Source organism: Arvicanthis niloticus, chromosome 20 (genome assembly GCF_011762505.2).
Source record: "Arvicanthis niloticus isolate mArvNil1 chromosome 20, mArvNil1.pat.X, whole genome shotgun sequence".
In the NCBI taxonomy this organism is placed as follows: domain Eukaryota; kingdom Metazoa; phylum Chordata; class Mammalia; order Rodentia; family Muridae; genus Arvicanthis; species Arvicanthis niloticus.
Genome location: NC_047677.1, coordinates 8,165,845 through 8,183,181, shown reverse-complemented (window position 1 = coordinate 8,183,181; position 17,337 = coordinate 8,165,845). Strand labels below are relative to the sequence as shown.

Sequence of the window (17,337 nt, the reverse complement as noted above, 5' to 3'; positions counted from 1 at the left end):
ATAACAAAGACATATGCTCTACTATGTTCATAGCAGCCTTATTTATAATAGCCAGAAGCTGGAAAGAACCCAGATGCCCTTCAACAGAGGAATGGATACAAAAAAAATGTGGTACATTTACACAATGGAATATTACTCAGCTATTAAAAATAAAGAATTCGAGAAATTCTTGGGTAAATGGATGGAACTAGAAAATATCATCCTGAGTGAGGTAACCCAATCACAAAAGAACACACATGGTATTTACTCACTGATAAGTGGAGATTACCCCAAAAGTTTGAAACAACAAACATTCAACTACCAGACCACATGAAGCTCATGAAGAAGAAAGAACAAGTAAGGATGCCTAGGTCTTTCTTAGAAGGAGTAACTAAATACTCAAGGGAGCAAATATAGAGACAAAGTGTGGGACAGAATCTGAAGGAGAGGTTGTATGGAGACCATTCCACCTGGGTATTCATTCCATGTGCAATCACCAAAAATAGATGCTGATATGGATGTCAGGAAGGGAAAGCTGGTAGCAGCCTGATAAGGCTGTCTCCTTAGAGGTCCCCCAGAGTCTGACATACCCAGAAACAGATACTCTCAGCTAACCATTAATCTGATCAAAGGTTCCCAATGCAGAAGTTACAGAGTAAACTGAAGGAGCCTTAAGAATTGGTGGCCCCATGAGGACAGCAACAATACCAACCAGCCAGAGCTCCCCAGGGTCTAAACCACCAGCCTAGGAGCACATATGGAGAGACACATGACTCCAGTTCTATATGTAGGGGAGGATGGCCTTGTTGGGCATAGGTGGGAGACAAGGTCATTGGTACCTTGAAGGCTGAGCACTGAGTGGGGCGGGGGGTGAATGTGAGAGTGGGGAGGGGGATTAGGGGTAGGTGGGTAAACACCCTCATAGAAGCAGAAGGAGGGGGGATGGGATAAGGGCTTTCTGGGTGGTGGGGGGAATGCAGTAAAGGGATAAAATTTGAAATGTAAATATTATATCCAATAAAAGAGGGGAAAAAAGCGGTTAGAAACAACATCCTTAATAAAATGTCAGCCCTCTTAAAAAAAAAAAAAAAAACCTATCTTGATACTAAAATTTGTTTTGAGAATTGTATATTGCAGAATGATCAGCCTTGGTGTATCTACTCAACAAGCAAGCTGGGCAGACCTGCTCAAACCTCTGAGGTCCGGGAATTACATCTGGAGGCAGTGAAGACACAGCATCAGAAGCTTGTCAATTTGCTCTTCCCCCCACTCCTCTACTAATATCTCAACGCCCATAATCAGCTTGAAGAAGCTAATGAAGAGTCAGCGCCCCTATTCCCTGGGCTTGGGGACTATGGTGGTAAATGTTGGGCTGTCTTTCTAGGGAAAAGTAGTGGTGGTTTTGTGGGAATAGAGAGGATTGGCTAGTGTTTATTGCATAGCCAAAACCTATTAGTAGAAATCTGTATAATTACTATCAAGATGAAGATATAAATTCTTAAATGGCACCAATTTACTTTGATTACAAATTTTAAGGTTTTCATTGGCATGAGCTTCTTATTGATGTAAGAGTGAGATGACTATTGTTACTCTCATAGGCATTGTACCAGTATAACACATTTAGGAATACAAGGCTTAGACCCAGTCCTTCTTTAACTTTTTTAACTGATTTGAGATGGTCAGCCTGTGAGGTAAAGGGACTATAGCAAATTCATGGCTTTGAGTTTATTGTTAGGGTGTTTTCTATGTTTTATTTAGAAATAGCTGAGTGGAGTTAACAGGCAACAGTCCAGATCACCTTACATGGATAGCTGGTTTGCAAAACATCAGAAATCCATAGAATTGACATGACAAATATTTCTGTATTAATGTTCATTTTGATTAGAGACCTGTCTGCTCCGGACAACTTCCTAGATTGAATTCTAAGAAGAAATTGAGAATCTTTGGAGTTACTCCAGTTCTGGTGAGACAGCCACTAGGCAAGAATTGCCTCTTTCCTTCTACAGACAAATTACTGCCCAGAAAAGGACACACTTGTAGAACAGTCGACTGATTATATCTGACTAGACAGAGTAATCCGCCCTTAATAATTCTGCAACACTAAGGTCTGTCAGATGATCCTGGGGTAGAAGGCAGAAGAACAGATGCTCCAACGTCTTGAAGTAGAGCGAGTGTCCAGGTGTTCAGAGGTCTCTATAAATTGGCTAAGTTTTAGAAGCTATGTTTGTGCTTCCCACAATTATAGTTAACTCAGTCATTCTGGATTTCTGACGGGGTTGAAAACTGACGGGGTTGCAATCCTGGCTATTTACCTTGAGAGAAAAGATTTGAGTGGATGGTTTTCAGCTGACATTCATCCTAAAGCCAGGTTCAGAACTAAATGTTTTAGTTAGGATAGACGACAGAGGTGCTAGTTAGTCAACAAAATGATGGACTGGGCATTAGGACTGTCTTGTACCTCACTGGTACAAATCGGCATAATTATGCTCTAATTGTATTTTGAGAGAAAAGTTTCATTTTAACAGGAAGGGTGATATGTAGGAGGAGCTAAGGTGGGAGGAGTACTGAGAGGAAGAGAAGGAGTAAGAAGAGGAGGAGAAGAAGGAGAGGAGAAGCTAGGTGATGAAAGAGAGAAAGAGGGGGGAGACAGGAAGGCAGATGTTCATGTATCTCCACCATCAAAGATAGTTGATATATCTAGGTTGGGTAGTGGGTTACACCTCTGATTGAATAATACCAAACTTATAAAGCCTATGATTAACATTTTTAAAAAAATGTATAAATGCAAAAAGGAAAAGGGGGCATGGGATAGGGGTTTCCTAAGGGGGGGGATGGGGAAAGGGGATGGCATCTGAAGTGTAAATAAAATATCTAATAAAAAATGAAAAAAAAAAAGAAAAGAATTCAAATGGATTAAAGGAAGTTAAAAAAAAGAAAAGAAATAATCCCTTCCCTTCTAACAGATTACCACAGACTAAGGCTGGTCTTCCATAACAACAACAACAACATCAACAACAACAACAACATCAAAATAGCCCACATACTCTGTACTGAAAAGCTGAGTAACTCTCTATTCAATAATAACCTGGTCAGGAAAGAAATAAATTACAGACTATAGAATTTAATAAAAATGAAGACACAACATACCCAAACTTATGGGACACAATGAAAGCAGTGCTAAGGGGAAAACTCATAGCTCTCAGTGCCTCCAAAAAGAAACTGGAGAGAGCAGACACCAGCAGCTTGACAGAACATATGAAAGCTCTAGAACAAAAGGAAGCAAATACACAAAAGGAGTAGACAGCAGGAAATAATCAAAATCAGGGCTGAAACTGTGAGGTAACTCAGTCACAAAACAACACACATGGTATGTACTCACTGATAAGTGGATATTAGCCCAAAAGTTTGGAATACCCAAGATTAAATTCATAGACCACATGAAATCCAAGAAGAAGAAAGATCAAAGTGTATCCACTTTGTTTCAGTGCTTCTTAGAAGGGGAAACAAAATACTCACAGAAAGAAATATGGAGACATAGTATAGAGTAGAGTCTGAAGGAAAGACTATCCAGAGACTGTCCCACCTGGGGATCCATCCCATATACAGTCACCAAACCTAGACTCTATTGTGGATGTCTGGAAGTGTTTGCTGATGGAGCCTGATATAGCTGTCTCCTGAGAGCTTCTGCAAGAGCCTGACAAACACAGAGGGAATGCTTGCAGCCAACCATTGGACTGAGGACAGTGTCCCCGATGGAGGAGTTGGAGAAGAGACTATAGGAGCTGAGGGGGTTTTCAGCCCCATGGGGGGAGCAACAGTATCAAGGGGCCAGACCCCTTCCCAACTCCTGAGGGGTAGGAGGGAGGCTGGCCTTGTTGGATGTCAGTGGGAGGAGTGGCCCTTGGGCCTGAGAGTGTTTGATGCCCCACGGTAGGGGAATACCAGGGTAGGAAGACAGAAGTAGGGGGGAGCACCCTCATAGAGAAAAAGGGAGGAGAGATAGCATGGCAGTGTCAGAAGGGAGACCTGGAAAGGGGAAAACAATTAAAATTTAAATAAAGAAAATATCCAATAAAAAAAAAAGAATTGAACTTGTTCATGCTCAAGAGCAGCAGAGGGATGGAGGTGTTGAGGGGTGACTGATGAAGAAAAGCTTTACCAGGCCTCTCTTTTAAACTACCAAGTTTTATTGCAGGTGGAGACAATGAAGAAGAAGCCAGCCATCCTGGAAGTCCACCATTTTTGTTGACTACATGGCTGCTCTACCTACCTGTCTCCTTAATAGTCAATGTATTTGACTCCTAGTCTCTCTGGGTCAATGGTGATTTTTAGTCTTCCACTTCTTCTCCATCACAGTTACATTTACAAAGTATAATAAGGTAGAGCCTCTACCTGATTCATGCCTGTGCTGCTACAGGGCAGCTATGGAAGTTTTGTGGCTGCAGATCTTGGTGACATGCTCAGCCTCCTAGATGCTTGGGACCTGAGGATTCACTTCTCCTTGTAGGTTATTGATGTCTTGATAATTTCCAAATTGTCAAGTGGACTTGGCTTCTTCAAAGATGTATCCTCTGAATGTAGATGTCCGTGTTCCCATCACCAACAGATTGAACTCAACAGCTAGTTGCAGTCATACAGCCACCAAGAGTCCCAGAGTTTATTCTCTCTCTCTCTCTCTCTCTCTCTCTCTCTCTCTCTCTCTCTCTCTCTCTCTGTCTTTCTTTCTCTCTCTTTTTGTCACAGGAGATTCAGCTCAGGACCCTGATGTGAAACTAGTTTCCAAAGAAAGGAGAGAGTTAGTTCCAAATATTGTGTGTATATACCTAGTCAGATTTTAGGAGTTCTGCATTTTGACCTAACCAGTAAAAGGAAATCTCAGTCTACACACACACACACACACACACACACACACACACACACAGATGCATGCAAACATGAATGTAAGTATGTATGCATGCTCATACTCTAATAAGCATTCCCATGCAGTTGCACAGATACACATAGACATATGCACAAATGCACATAACACACAATACTGATCTTATGCACATGCGCTCGTATGTATTGGTAGGAAGTAGCATGAACATGCATGTGCACATGAAGGAGATCCTACACAACTTTTGGGAATAGGAAAAAAATGAAACTGAGGTTATATTACAGAGAAGAGTACATGAATACAACTGCACTTCATTATAAGGGAGACAAGATAGTAATTAACTATAAAACTGCCCCCTACTCAGGAGTACCACAGAGTTCTGAACACATGCACATGATGTGGACTCCTCAAATCACTGGCTTGCTAAACATTGACCCAGACACTCTGTGTGAAGGAGGGAGCTGACCAGGGTATGAACAGTAAATGACTTTGGAGCAAACACCACTGGGAACAGCAGAATAAGAAAGCACAGAGTGTAGAGGAAGAGATAGGTTACCAGGGAGTGAGGGAGATGAGCAACTAGAGAAGAGGTTGGCTGCCACACAACACAGGATGGGACAGAGAAAGCGTAGTGTTCAGTGTTTAAGTTTCATTCAGTTGCTGTGACAAGCACGAGAACTAAATGCTGCTACGGGAAGAGAAAGTAAAGTTTTCTTGCAGGTGACAAGTCACATTCCATTTCTGGAGAGAGTCAGGACAAGGACTCAAGCAGGGAATTAAAGCAGCAGCAGTGGAGGGTGAATTCCCCCTGAAAGAGTCCTAGGGTGCCAGGTTCCATCTTTTAAACTGGTGGGTGTGGCTGAGCCAGATGTTTACAGAAAGCTATAAAACCTCTGGGATTAACACTTAAAATGATCACTGCAGTAGAAAATGATTCTGGGAAAGAGGAGCAGGAACACTGACATTGTGGGGCTGGTGGCTGTCACAGGTATGCATGTGCTCTCATTCCACCCAGAACACATACAAGATCACATAAAAGTAAGGACACATGGCTAGGGTTATGGTAGGTTGGGCTAATTAGGGCTGAGTTTATGGTTAGGGTTACAGATACAGTTCAACAGTAGGGACCCAAGTTGCAAAGCTGAGGACTGCCTTTATCCAGAAATCTCTGGGAGCAGTGGAATGCGAAACACATGTATACCTGTGTTGATTTCTGTACCTGGGAAATAGGAGGAGATCAAGGAGCCCTTTAAGAAAGTCCTGTTGAGACACAGACCCACCCTCTTGACAATGACCTAAAAATGAAGAAGCTTGGTACCCAGGCAACTCACTGGTTAGAGCAAAGATTTCAGGCTCACTTGTCAGAGACACTAGAGAGAGTAGGATGTTCTCTTGTTGTACTCGGACCACTCGAGGCTCAGGCCTCAAGAAAGACAATAGGGAAGGCCACAGAGGTGTCTGGAGGCACAGGATTCGCTCTTGCCTTGGATGCCTGTGGCCATTTTCCCGAAACGGAAAAACCTTAACTAATGGCAGCCAAGACCAGGACTGCACAGACCAGGTAACAACTCGGGGTTTTCTCTGTGTTTGGCAGAGTAATCCAGGAAATCTTGAAATGAGAAGATCCAATTGAACACCAGTACCTCTTTGAAACCTTGACTTTGATCTTTCCTCAGAGGGAGAACCCTTCTGCCCCACAGGATCTGAGGGATCCGCAGAGAGAGCCACACATCAGTGCAGAGGCTGCGGTTAAGCTGGTGAGCAAGTTGGTGCCTTCTCTACAGGAAGGGGACCCCCCTTGGACGACCTATGCCCCCTTGAAACCTTGACTTTGATCTTTCCTCAGGTGGAGAACCCTTCTGCCCCACAGGATCTCAGGGAGCCCCAGAGAGAGCCACACATCAGTGCAGAGGCTGTGGTTAAGCTGGTGAGCAAGCTGGTGCCTTCTCTACAGGAAGGGGACCCCCCTTGGACGACCTATGTCCCCTTGAAACCTTGACTTTGATCTTTCCTCAGGGGGAGAACGCTTCTGCCCCACAGGATTTGAGGGAGCCCAGTAGAAAGCCATACCGCAGTGCAGAGGCTGTGACTAAGCTGGCGAGCAGGCTGGTGCCTTCTCTGGAGGAAGAGAACCCCTTCTTTTCCCCTGCCTTTCTTTCCAAATATCGAAGTTTTGTCACACCCCTACATGTAAAGACCCTAGAGCTCATGAGGTGAGTGGTCATCTGCAATCTCATAGTTCTCAGATCCTCTTGTTGGTTCCCAACTCTTTATCTCTGTGTGTGTGTCTCTCTCTGTGTGTCTCTCTGTCTTTCTGTCTGACTTTCTCTCTGTCTCTGTCTCTCTCTGTCTCTCTCTGCCTCTTTCTGTCTCTCTCTCTGCCTCTCTCTGTCTCTCTCTGCCTCTCTCTTTCTCTCTCTCACTCTGTCTGTCTCTGTCTCGGCCTCTCTCTTTCTCTGTCTCTCTCACTGTCTCTGTCTCTCTCACTGTCTCTGTCTCTCTCACTGTTTCTGTCTCTGCCTCTCTCTGTCTCTGTCACTCTCTGCCTCTCTCTTTCTCTTTCTTTCTTTCTCTCTGTCTCACTCTCTGTCTGTCTCTGTCTCTGCCTCTCTCTCTGTCTCTATGTCTCTCTGTCTCTCTACCTCTCTCTGTGTGTCTCTCTCTGTCTCTGTCTGTCTCCCTGTTTCTCTTTGTCTCTTTCTGTCTCTCTCTCTCTCTCTCTCTCTCTCTCTCTCTCTCTCTCTCTCTCTCTCTCTCTCTCAACTTTTTATTGTCTACATTACTGTCAGGACCCAGACATGAAGTAAGAAATTTCTTCTCCCAGGTTTGGTCCAAGGGAGTGGGCTCTCCAGAGCTGAGACCCTAAAATGGATGTAGCTATCCCCTTGAAAAAGCACTTTATCCTTCACTCATTATATCTGAGGCCTAGGCAAAGGCACTTCTCTCATAGGTAAAGGAGGTTCTAGAAATATTGGAGGACCCAATAGAGATGTGTCCAAAGTGGAGATACATGAAGGATAACACAGGGGACCATGTGACCACAGTGATGTCTGAATAGAGATGCATGTGTTCAACCTTTGCAAAGGTATATTGAAAGCACCAGAAGGTGTACACCAGTAGGTGTACAGGTGAACTAATCATTCTGAGAGCATCCAGAACTACCAGTATTAAGTGGGGGGCCTGGGAGTTTACATGTGACATTCTGTCTGATCTTCTCTAGTTATGCCTTCTTCGGCCCTTATGAAGAGGATGCACAAGTAATGAACACTCTCTGTGGCTTCCTGCACGCCTGGATGGACAAGAACCCTGAGGACTTTTGTGGGCCCACAGATTTGTTCCCTGTGAGATACATGGAAGCCTACTGGAGTGCATTCATGCCACACTCTGGTCTTATTGTCAATAACAATATGCTCCCAACCCCAGCTGAAGGAAGAACAGACTAAGGATTCACAGTGAGGAAGACTCTGATCTGGGGAGACACACATCCTCAGATCCAGAGATTCACCTGCTGTAAATTGACAGGGAAAAGAGCAAATCTGGAGCCAGATTCAACTTGTGCACCAGATCTGGATAGCACAAAAACCACCAGAAGTTTCTGTGATGCATGTGTGGCTGCAGCCACATGTGGTGTGGCAGCAGCAGTCCAGCCAGCACACTTGATAACAGCTGTGGAATCATGTTTCAACATGTCTGCAGTGTATCTCTTAGTTATCTCCTCCTTGCTACAGTGGACCTACCTAGTTAGAGAATGGTCCTGTCATGTCTTGTCATCAATTTGTGTCTGTCCTATATCTGAGCTGCTGCTCCTGCCCCTTATGATCAGCCCCTGATTTTTAATTTCTTATCTTTTTAGTGTTGTGTTTAAGTATTAGTTTTAATAAATTGTTTGTGTTTGTTTTACATTGTCTAAATTGCAATCTAAGCATGGGAGAAAATATCTGCAAATTATAAATATTCTATTTGATCAATTATTTTAAGTTTATTCAAAGTTCTCTTAGAAACAAAAATAATTAAAAGATAAACAATCATTTAAAAGCATTAACTGTCATGCTTAAGGTATAATAGGTTAAAGTCTTCGATAGCCATTTTTTTCTAAAGAAGGTATACACATGACTAATAAAGCACATGGAGCAATGTTCAACATTACCTTTCAGTAAACGTCAAACTAAACCTGAGAAGTTACTACTTTAGTCCAGTGGTAACAATTCAATCACATTGAGTTGACTATACTTTTACACGCAGAAATTGCAAGTGTTGGCGAGGATATGGTATCATAGAATCATGGCACATTTCTAGGGCACATGTGGACTGTCTTACTTACATTCTGAAATACTTTGTCAGTTCTTCAAAAATATAAACCAACTACTATAACTTTGTTCCTCTAACGACCTGTAACTCCCCCAAAGAACTAAAATCACAAATCCAAATATGGCGAATAGTCTGCCATTGATGAACAGATTAATTCTAGTATGTGCTAGTTCATGTTACAACATAGGCAAGTTTCAAAGTTACTCTGCTAAGCCAAGAAGCCAAATACAAGTCTAGAATTAGGCAAGAATTTCCGTAATGAGTAGATCTAGGCACACAGAGAGCTGAAAGGTGGGCTTCAGTGACTTTGGGAAGAAGGAGGTTTTAATGGGTAGGAATGTGCTCTTCAAATGAAAAAAAAACATTTTCTACAAATATACAATGTATTTTGATTTTATCTACCCCTTATCACCTCCAATCTACTCATCCCATGACATACCAACCAGTCACCCTCCTCATATTTATTTATAAATGATAATAATTGATGATTATTATTAATTTTTATTTACACTCTTCATCCAATTAGTATGAATCATGTAGAAATACATATGTGGCTACGGAATTAGTGCACATGTATAGTTTAGTCTACCACTGGTCATATCCTCAAACCAAAATGATTCTCCCTCCCAAGAAGATAGCAACTGCAATCAGCATTTCAGCTACAGTGAGGACGTCAGAAACCCCTTCTCCATGGCTAAGAATAGGCATAAAATAACAAAGATGTACAGGAATCCCATAAAAACACTAAAAGCCATAATAAATATACAAACAGCCGGGTGGTGGTGGTGCATGCCTTTAATCCCAGCACTTGGGAGGCAGATGCAGGCGGATTTCTGAGTTCAAGGCCAGCCTGGTCTACAGAGTGAGTTCCAGGACAGCCAGGGCTACACAGAGAAACCCTGTCTTGAAAAACCAAAGAATAAAATAAAATAAAATAAAATAAACAACATGAGGAGTAAAAAGAGAAAAAATCAATATATAAATAACAATGAAATATAAAAAGTAAATTACAATAAAGTTCTGAGAGGACTTTATGAAACCAGGAGCCTCCATAGATGTAAATGGGTTCATTTTCTGTTGGCTGCTGAACGTGAGAACTGCACACACAAAAATAAGCCTCAACAGATACAAGGAGATTGAAATAATCCCATCCATTCTAACAGATTACCACAGACTAAGGCTGGTCTTCAACAACAACAACAACAACAACAAAATAGCCCACATACTCTCTCCTGAAAAACTGAGTAACTCTCTACTCAATGATAACCTGGTCAGGGAAGAAATCAATTAAAGACTATAGAATTTAATAAAAATGAAGGCACAGCATACCCAAACTTATGAGACACAATAAAAGCAGTACTAAAAGGAAATTTCATAGCACTAAGTACCTACATTAAGAAATTAGAGAGATCCTACACTTGCAACTTAACAGCACATCTGAAAGCTCTAGAACAAAAAGAAGCAAACACACCTAAGAGTAGTAGATGGCAGAAAATAATCAAACTCAGCTGAAATCATCCAATTAGAAACAAAGAGAACTATACAAAGAATAAACAAAACTAAGAGCTGGTTCTTTGAAAAAAATCAACAAGATAAATAAACCCTTAGCCAAACTAAAGGGCACAAAGACAGTATCCAAAGTAACCAAATCAGAAATAAAAAGGGAGACATAACAGAAACTGAGGAAATCATCAGATCCTACTACAAAAGCCTATACTCAACAAAAACAGAAATTAAATGAAATGGATGACTTTCTAGACAAATACCAAGAACCAAAGTTAAATTAGGACCAGATAGATTAAACAGTCCCATATATTATATTTCCCCTAAGGAAATATAAGCAGTCATTACAAGTCTGCCAACCAAAAAACCCAGGGCCAGATGGTTTTACTGCAGAATTCTATCAGATCATCAAAGAAGACCAAATACCAATACATCTCAAACTGTTTCATGAAATAGAAACAGAAGAAATACTACCTAATTCACTCTATGAAGCCACAGTTATATTGACATCTAAACTATACAAAACCTAACAAAAAAAAAAAAGAGAACTTCAGACCAATTTCCAAACATTCACCATAATCAAGTAGGCTTTATCTCAGGGATGCAGGGATGGATTAATAAGAAAAAGAAAAAAAGAAAATCCATCAACATAATCCACTATAAACAAATTTATTTTTTATTAGATATTTTATTTACACTTCAGATGCCATCCCCTTTCCCCATTCCCCCCCCTTAGAAAACCCCTATCCCATGCCCCCTTTTCCTTTTTGCATTTATACATTTTTTAAAATAATGTTAATCATAAGCATTATAAGTTTGGAATTGTTCAATCAGAGGTGTAACCCACTGACCAACCTAGATATACCAACTATCTTTGACTGGTGGAGATACATGAATATCTGCCTCCCTGTCTCCCCCCGCCCCTTTCTCTCTTTCATCACCTAGCTTCTCCTCTCCTTCTTCTTCTCCTCTTCTTACTCCTTTTCTTCCTCTCAGTACTCCTCCTACCTTAGCTCCTCCTACACATCACCCTTCCTGTTAAAATGAAACTTTTCTCTCAAAATACAATTAGAGCATAATTATGCCAATTTGTACCAGTGAGGTACAAGATAGTCCTAATACCCAGTCCATCCTTTTGTTGACTAACCAGCACCTCTGTCATCTATCCTAACTAAAACATTTAGTTCTGAACCTGGCTTTAGGATGAATGTCAGCTGACGACCATCCACTCAAATCTTTTCTCTTACGGTAAATAGCTATAAGTTTTCAACCCCGTCAGAAATCCAGAATGACTGAGTTAACTATAATTGTGGGAAGCACAAAGCATAGCTTCTAAAACTTAGCCAATTTATAGAGACCTCTGAACACCTGAAAAGCCCCTATACTACCGAACGTTGGAGCATCAAATCTTCAGCCTTCTGGCCCAGAATCATCTGACAGACCTTGGTAATGCAGGATTATTAAGGACTGATTACTCTGTCTAGGCAGATATAATCACTCAACTATTCTGCATGTGTGTCCTTTTCTGGACAGTAATTTGTCTGTAGATGGAGAGAGGCAATTCTTTCCTACACTATAAACAAATTTAAAAAAAGAAAACACATGATCATCTATCTCATTAGTCTGAAAAAACCTTTGACACAATACAACACCCTTTCACGTTATTTGGAAAGATCAGCAATTCAAGGCACATACATAAACATAATAAAGCAATATACAGCAAACCACATGCCAACATCAAATTAAATGAAAAGAAACTTGAACTGATCCCACTAAAATCAGGGACAGCACAAGAGTGCCCACTCTCTCCCTATTTATTCAATATAGTATTCAAAGTTCTAGCTAGATCAAGAAAACAAAAGGAGATCAAAGGGATACAAAGTGGAAAGGAAGAAGTCAAGGTATCACTATTTGCAGATGATACGATAGTATACATAAGCAACCCCCAAAATTCTACTGGAGAACTACTATACCTGATAAACAACTTCAGCAATGTGGTTGGATATAAAGTTAACTCAAACAAATCAGTAGCCTTCATCTACACAAAGGATAAATGAGTTGAGAACAAAGTTAGGGAACAAAACCCTTCACAATAGTCACAAATAATACAAAATATCTCGGCATAACTAACCAAGCATGTGAAAGATCTATATAACAAGAACTTCAAGCTCCTGAATAAAGAAACTGAAGATCTCAGAAGGAGAGATCCCCCATGATCATGGATCAGTAGGATTAACTAGTAAAAATGGCCATACTACCAAAAGCAATCTACAGATTCAATGCAGTCCCCATCAACATTCCAATTTGTTTCTTCACGGAGACAGAAAGAGAAATTCTCACCTTCATCTGGAATAACAAAAAAATCTAGTATAGCAACAACAATGCTCAAAATTATAAGAACTTCTGGGGAAAATGATCATCCCTGACCTCAAGCTGTACTACCAAGCAATAGAGATTTAAAAAAAAAATCATGGTATTGAGACACAGACAGACAGGTAGATCAATGGAATAGAATTGAAGACCCACAAATAAATGCATACATTTATGGTCACTTGATCTTTGACAAAGAAGCTAAATCCATACTGTGGGGCAGGGCGGCGGGGGGGGGGGGGTGTGGTTAGACAGCATTTTCAACAAATGGTGCTGGTCTAACTGGCAGTCTACATATAGAAGAATGCAAATTGCTCCATTTTTATCTCCTTGTACAAGGTTCAAGTCCAAGTGGATCTAGGACCTCCACATAAAACCAGATACAAAGAATCTAATAGCAGAAAAAAAGTGGAAAAGAGGCTTGAACACATCAACACGGGAAAATTTCCTGAATCTAAACCAATGGCTCAGGCTCTAAGACCAACAATTGAACATGGACCTCATTGAAAATGAAAAGTTTCTATAAGCCAAAAGACACTACCAATAGGACAAAATGGCAAACTACAGATTGGGAAACGATCGTTATCAACTCTACATCTGATAGAGTGCTAATATCCAAAATATGAAAAGAAGTTAGACTCCAGGAAAGCAAATAACTCAATTAAAACTGGGGTAAAGAGCTAAAAAGAGAATTCTCAACTGACAAGCACCTAAAGAAATGTTCAACATCTTTAGTCATCAGGGAAATGCAAATCAAAACAACCCTGAGATTCCACCGTACACCAATCAGAATGGCTAAGATCAAAATTGCAGGCCACGGCAGATGTCGGTAAGGATGTGGAGAAAGAAGAACACTCTTCCATTGCTGGTGGGATTGCAAGCTGACACAACCACTTGGAAAATCAGCCTGAAGGTTCTTCAGAAAATCGGAAATAGTTCTACCTAAAGACTCAGCTATACCACTACTAGGCATATACCCAAAAGGTTCTCCAGCATATAACAAAGATATGTGCTCCTTTATGTTCTTAGCAGCCTTATTCATAATAGTCAGAAGCTGGAAACAACCCAGATGCCCCTCAATGGATGAATGGATACAGATAAAATGAAGATATCATGAGTTTTGCAGACAAATAAATAGAATTAAAAAATATTCTAAATAATGTAACCCAGATCCAAAAAGGACAAACATCATATGTACTCACTGATAAGTGGATATTAGCCCAATTACCCATGATACAATTCACAGACCATATACAGATTAACAAGAAGGAAGGCCAAAGTGTTAATGCTTCAAACACACTTAGAAGGGGGAACAAAATAATCATGGGAGGCAGAGGAAGGGAGGTAACTAGGTAGAAGAGGATGCAGGAAGGAAAAAAGGAGAGGCAGGACCAGGTATGGGAAGAGACAAAAGAGAAGTCCAGAGGGCCATGAGAATGAAAAAACTTAAATAGCAGTGAGGAGTGGGGAACTTCGGGAAACACTATAAAGTCCCAGACACCAGGCATGAAGTGAGGCCTCTAGGATCCCGTGTCAATGACATTAGCCGAAATACCCAAGAACAGAGAGATAGAACCTGAAGAGACCACGTCCAGTAGATAAACATGACCCCCCAGTGGAGGGATGAAGCCACCCACCCATCTCAAAATTTTTAACCCAGAATTGTTCTTGTCTAAAGAAAATACAGGGTTAAAAATGGAGCAAACACTAAAGGAAAGGCCATCCAGAGACTGTCCTACCTTGTGATCAATTCCATCCACAGACACCAAACCCTGATACTGTTGCTGATGCTAAGATGTGCTTGCAGACAAGCGCCTGGTATGGCTGTTCTCTAAGAGGCTCAGCCAGCACCTGAATAAGACAGATGCAGATACTCGAAGCCAAACACTGAACTGAGCCCAGGGACTCCAGGGAAAGAGTTAGGGGAAGGGCTGAAGGAGCTGAAGGGGATTGCAACCCCCTAGGAATAACAACAGTATGAACTAACTGGACCCCTCAGAGCTCAGATTAAACCACTAACCAAAGAAGTTAGTGAGAATGGGCAGGTCCTTGGCTCCAGCTACATATGTAGCAGAGGTCTGCCTTATCTGGCATCAGTGAAAAGGAAGGCTCTTGGTCCTGTGGAGGTTTGATGCCCCAGAGAAAGGGAATGCTGGAGGGGTGAGGCAGGTGTGGGTGGGCAAGAACCCTCTTAGAAGCAAAGGGGAGGGGGATGAGAAGAAGGGTTCATGGAGGGGAGATGGAGAAGGGAGATAACATTTGAAATGTAAATGAATAAAATGATTAATAAATAGAAACAAGTGGTAATAAAATCTAAAGCAATATATTTAATAATATAAGTATGATTATAATAACTATATTTAAGCCTCTTTTCTACAATGGGTTTGCTAATACAACAAAAATGTTGTGAAAACCACCACAAATTTAAAACAAAAATGAGGAAGGAAAATATTCATATCAATATTGCCCAAACACCATATTCAGGGAAATCCTCCAGAACTTGCCATCTGATCTGCAAATATGGTGGGGTCAACAAACAAATCATTGAAAAGTTTGATAAGAAGTCTCCTGGGGAGGAAAAAGGCTCCTCCAAATACATGCCTTGTATCAGCCGAAAACTGAGCATGCGCATGTTGTCACTATTGACATCGCCTGTGGAAATTTGAAACTAGAAGATATTTTTTGACTGTCACTGATAGCCAAAACACAGAGACTAATTGCTGCTGATGTAGGTAAATTTGAAGCTGATACCTCTAAGAATGGGCAGAAGCCTGAACTCTAGGTTTATACCCTAGGTGTGAAATAGCTACAAAATGGATGCCATGGGGCCATTCTATAGGCCAAAAAGATAAGAGGAAGTTGTTAAGGGCCTTATCATCTACATTAAGAAAATTTACTATAATAGCATCTGTGCCAGTTTCTGGCAGTGATGGTGACAGCATACTAGAGCCAAATGCTAATATGCCTTGGTTCAAGAGATGAAAAGTTGCCCCCCAAAGATTGCATTGCCAGTATGACCACACTTCTGGAAGTTTTGGATTGTATCCCACCACCAATTCACCCAAATGACAAACCTTTGCAACTGATTCTACAATGTCTATAAAATGAGTGGTATTGGTGCTATCCCTGTGGATGAGTAAAAACTGGTATTCCCAAACCTATCACAGTGATTACCTCTGTTCTAAGCAATGTCACAACAACAGTAACGTCTATTGAAATGTACCATAAGGCTTTAAGTGAAGCTCATCTTGGGGAAAATGTGGCTTCAATGTTAAGAACATGTCTGTCAAGGACATTACATGTGGCAATGTTGCTTGTGTCAGCAAAAATTACCCACCAATGGCTTGACTGCTTGGGTGATTATTCTGAATCATTCAGGCCAAATTAGTGCTGCCTACGTCCTTGTACTGCATCGTCACATGGCTCACATAGCTTGCCAATTTGCTAGCATTAGAGAAAAGACTGATCACCCTCTGTCAAGAAGCTGGAAGTTGGCCCAAGATTCTTGAAAGTTAATGATGCAGCCACTGCTGATATGGTTGTAGCAAGCCTATACATGTCATGAGACTACCCTTCACTAAGTGACTTTTTTTCCGTATGTGACATGAGTCAGACATTTGTAGTAGGTGTCATCAAAGACATGTACAAGAAGAATGCTGTAGATGACAGTCACCAAGTCTTCTCAGCAATCTCAGAAGGCTTAATGACTATCATCCCTAACACCTGAAACTGCAAGCTTACTCAGTGGTGGAAGAAGGTCTCAGAACTGCTTGCTTCAATCGCCCATTTAAGTGTAACAGTAAAAGATGGAGTGATAATAAAAAATGTACAGTAAAACATTCAGAAGGAAACTTATTTTGAAGTTTGAAGGAAGGTTTATTTTGTAAACCATGTGGTATGTGTGTGTGTGTGTGTGCATGTGTGTGTGTGTGTGTGTGTGTGTGTGTGTGCATATGTGTGGCAATTTTAAGTTATTAGTTCCCAAAACCAGGACTTAATAATGGAAACAAGTTCACCAAAAATATGTCAAACAATTTTGAGACCCATTAAAAATAAGTTTAATGAGAAAAAAAAATCTTTAAATCTCTTTAAAGAGTAGTATCTGAACTTTCTTCAGGCTAATTCTAATGAGTCATAATTATTAGAAAAGATCCATATACAGAAAAAATTAGGATTTGAGGGAATCCCAACCAACTCAACTAACTTCCTTTCTAATTTAGACGAAACACAAAGGCAAACCAAAAAATCAAATGAAGGTTCCTTAAGCAGTTCTTCTGCAGCAGCATTACAGGGTCTTCTCT

At 40.9% G+C, this 17,337-nt stretch overlaps 1 pseudogene; it reads left to right on the top strand.

Moving 5' to 3' along the window:
• The first annotated feature begins 15,471 nt into the window (after positions 1-15,471).
• LOC117724679 (elongation factor 1-alpha 1 pseudogene) lies at positions 15,472-16,740 on the top strand (annotated as a pseudogene).
• The last annotated feature ends 597 nt before the right edge of the window (positions 16,741-17,337 follow it).